Genomic DNA, 4,623 nt, shown 5'->3' with positions numbered 1-4,623 from the left:
CCTTTGATAAATATGTGATGTCCTTCTCTATCTCTTCCGATTAATTTTGATTTGAATTCTATTTTGTCAGATGTTAAAATAGTTATACCAGCTTTTTTGTTATGTTCATTTTCTTGGAATGTCCTTTTCCATCCTTCTCCTCTTAGGTGACATCTACCTTTGATGTTAAAGTGTGGTTTTTGGATGCAGCAGAAGAATGGACCCCTGTTTTTGCAGCTATTCTGTTGGTCTGTGTCTTTTTATTGGAGAACTGAGACCATTGATAGTGGGGTGCTAAGGGGGAGAGTAAGCAGACAGGTTAGTGTTAACATACTGCGGAAATGACAGCCCCAGGGGAAGAAGGTGAGAATGTCTTTGAGTCAACCTGTGCCAATCTGGATGAGGGTCGTTCTGAGCCTTTGGATGTAAGATGGACTCCTCTGGTGGGACCAGACAAAATATGAAACAGAGGATAGGCAGAAGCTTGGGGGGGGTGAGGAAAAGGGCAGAGAATATTGTGTAGTCCTGGGCTGTTGACAGAGATTTCTGTCTTACCCGGTCCCGCAGCCGTTCAGTCCCAAAGAAATACACAGAGGTCTACATTAATTATAAACTGGTTGGTCTAGTAGTTCAGGCTTCTTATTAACTCTTTTTTACGTCTACCATCAACTCATAATTTTTTTTTCTGTGTTAGCCACGTGGCTTGGTACCTTTTTATCAGCAAGGCATTCTCACCTTGCTTCCTCTGTGTCTGGGTGACGACAGCAAACTGACCATTTCCTCTTCCCAGAATTCTCCTGTTCTTGTCACCCTGCCTCTACTTCCTGCCTGGTCGCCCCGCCTAGACTTCCTGCCTAGCTACTGGCCAGTCAGCATTTTATTAAAATATAAGTAACAAAAATCTTTACAGGGTACAAGACCATTGTCCCACAGCACTGGGCTACATGTACTGAGATAAGAAAGATGTCTTCTAGGTGCAACGAATGAGTGTTTGAAGAAGGGAATTAGTAGGCAGTCATCAGGAGTGGTCTGAATGGCACTTGGAGAATACATTGTATAAAGAATGTTGCAGAAGAGTGACAGGAAGCGGTGCCAACTGTTAAGAAGGCTGGCAGACCAGGGGGTCCCAGGTATAGTGTTAGGTACTCTTTACTCCCTAGAAAGATGCCGAGTTAACCAGGAAGGTTGCTTACCTGGTAGAGTGTTTGTTTCGTATGGTTCCTTTATGAAGGAATGGTCAGTGCATCCATGGTGGGCCATCCCTCAAACATTGTGTTACTTCTTGTTACTTAGCAGTGGGAGCCTGCAGCTATGACTTGTTCACATGGCATGGACCAGGGATTGGAGCCATAGGCAAGTGTCCTCATCTAATGGTCTGTGTCCTCCAGCCATGCATCAGTTCCCTGAAGTTTCATACCCTTTAAAATAGTGCCACAAGCCGAGACCAAGGATTCGAAGCATAAGCCTGGGGTGACATTCTGGATTCAAACCACAGTAGCTACCATCCTGTTTCCTTCCCAAGCACAGTGCTTCGGGGGATCTTTGTATGACACAGAGACTTGAGACAGAATGTGCCCTGAAAAGTTATGGCTTGTTAAGTCAACTTGGGCTGTCTTGTTTAACTGACAGTTTATGGAGGTGAGAAACAGCACGAGCTATTGTGAATTATGCTGACATACGGACAGCTGTATGCACTGTACCCGTCGGATCTTTGATACTGTTGAAGCTAATTTCTATCTCCTAATCTTTTAAAAATTATTTAAATTCTTAGTCGTTAGAGAATTTTGTACAACACATTTAGATCCTATTCAAGATTTGGAAAGCATTTTCTCATTATCTTCCATTTAAGCTGTCTGTGAAGCTCATTGTTTCTGGATACCATAATCAGATGCTTGAGCACCATCTCTCTGTCTCTTCCCCTGACCGTTGCTTTCTGTGAAACCATGACAACAGCCTGGGTCACGGTACTTTTTACAAGGCCACAGCCAAGTGCTTATGCTCTTGATTGCTGAAGTGCTTCCTCTCACTGAGGTCTCTGCAGCTCTTATTTATAGTGTAGATCGGCAAGGAAATTGATGCTAGCTCTATGGAGCCTGTCATTTATTAGCCTATTCATTTTAACTAACGTGTTATAATTTTTAAAAGTCCTTACTCACTATGGACGGTGGAAAGAAACCACAACACTTACGTGCCTGGACTGGCACCACCCAGCCTTCAATGCCAATTGCTTCTGTCATTCTCCGCCTTGGCTGCTTCTTGTTTGTTGCTTGTTTATTCATTTGTTTGTTTTGGGACAGGGTCTCTTTCTTGCTGGGAAGTTACCAAGTAGGTTAGGTTGACTGGAGAGAGAACCACAGGAATCTGCCTGTCCCTGCTTCCCTGGCACAGGATTATAGCACGCACCATCATACCTGATTTTTTTTTTAATATTTTCTGGGAGCTGAAGCCAGGTACTCATGCCAGTTTTTCCAACTGAGCTCTCTCCTGAGCTTTCAAATAACAATTTTAAAAATCAGACATTCCAACCCAATGCAATTCAAAAATAATGATTTGATGTTGTCCAAGTTATGCTGGTAGAAAAATATTAAAAGTTTTTCTCTGTAATTAAAAACCATGATTTTGTAAGAGCAGAAAGCTCTATGTGATGCTAAGAGCCACTGTGATTCATAATAAAAAGGTCTCGAATCTGAGAGGAAGGATTCCAGCCAGGGTTCTTTGGTGTTGCTTTTTGTGAGCGTGTGCACAGTGCGAAGGGATCATGCTGTGCTCAGAGGCCACGGTAAAGTCACTGGATGTAGCATGGATGAGCCCTCATAGGAACAATGTGGACTCATTTCTCCTTTGATTTTTACCTAGCTTTGGTTACTGTGCAAACAGGAACCTTTTACTATTGCCCTGTTTTTCTTAACCCCCTACCTTCAGTTATGACTCCCTATGGGCATGTGACCCACAGTGTGAGAATCTGAGCCCTAGGACATTCTCTCAAAGACCAGAGGACATGGCCACCGACGTGACCTGAAGGTGCTCTACCTCTGAGCTATGCCACCAGCCTGCAGTTTAATAATTGCATTTATTACTCCTTCATTTTCAATCTGAAAATGTATACATGTGGGTGATCTTGAACAGTGTGTGGCATTTCCTTAGTCATACTTCATATCACAACCTAAGCAGAAAAATGCTAAGGATAAGAACAAGCAGAACGTCTTTGCTTATGGGCCCCACTGTTGTATGATATTTTGTTTGTGTTCTGACAAATAAAGCTTGCCTGGAGATCAGAGAGCAGAGCTAGTCCAGGCAGTGGTGGTACACACCTTTAATTCCAGCATTTTGGGAGGAAGCAGAAAGATCAGGAGTTCAAGGTCACCCTGGGCTACAGGAGATTGAACCAGTCTAAAAGAGACACAGAGTCAGTGATGGTGGCTCACATCTTATATCCCTGCACTTGGGATCTCATGCCCTTAATCCCAGCACTAGGGAGGTAGAGACAGGAATATAAAGTGGGTGGAGACAGGATCTAGGCCCATTCAGCCCAAGGATTTGTAGAGACAGGAGCTCCCCCACCCCAATTCGGGCTGAGATTTCATAGAGGTAAGAAGGCTGGTGGTTGCTGCTTGGCTTCTCTGGTCTTTCAGCTTTCACCTGAATGTCTGACTCCTGGTTTCCTGATGAAGACTAATTAGATTCACACTTCACCTCACCTCGGGCAGGTGGGCCAGGCATCGGACTTACTCTGTCATTGTTCATCTTTCCAGCTTCCCTGGAGCTTTTTCATGAAGCCAAGGTGCAGAGCCATGTGTCATGGACCACAGCTCCAAAAGAGCACTGAAGGGGAGGAGAAGCGGTAATAACTGCCTGACCCCAAATCTCATTACTGTCAACCCAGGGGAATACTACAAATTACAAATGAAATTCACAAATGACATTTCAAAGATATCTTCTTAACCCAATTTAAGTGCATGCCATTGTGATTAGCTACATACGCCCATGAATATTGATCTAATTATTGTAGCTAGACAAATTAAAATGTTTCTGGAGGCAGCAATCTTTTCTTCCTTCCTTCCTGGGACAGACAAGAAGGTTGGTCCTGTAGGAAGCAAGGGCTGACACTGAGCCATTAAGCGGAAGGGCCTGACAAACCTTCCTGTTCTTGTCATTTCTGATGAACTTTGTTTTGATTCATTGAATGTTCATCTCTGAAGCAGCAATTCAAAAGTTGAGATTCGCTTTTGGGAAGTGTTGTGACCACATTGTCTTTCCTATGCTCCAAGATGTTATCCCATGGCAAGAAAAGACTTAAGAGATCTGAACGGTTCTGCCGAGGTTCTAGAAACCATCATACATTTCCAAGACCTTTGGTGGGTAATTTACATGTTTATTTAAAAATTTAAACAGTCAGTGGGTCGACTGTATCTTTGAAGTATCAGAACTCAAATAGTAACCAGTTGCAAAGATTCAAATCTGCAGTTCTAGCCATCAGGGGGCTGAGGCAGGAGGATCATGAGTGTGAGGCCAGTCTGAGTACCATGGTGAAATTCTCCTTCAGGAAAGCCCTCCTCTTCAAGCTTTTGAAAGGCAGGCTAGGGCTGTGAGGTGACTCAGTGGTAGCTGTGTTTGCCGCTCAAGCCTGACGACCTGGGTTTAATC

This window comes from Microtus ochrogaster, chromosome 18 (assembly GCF_000317375.1).
Source record: "Microtus ochrogaster isolate Prairie Vole_2 chromosome 18, MicOch1.0, whole genome shotgun sequence".
Taxonomy (NCBI): Eukaryota; Metazoa; Chordata; class Mammalia; order Rodentia; family Cricetidae; genus Microtus; species Microtus ochrogaster.
Note: the sequence above shows the minus strand (reverse complement) of the source record.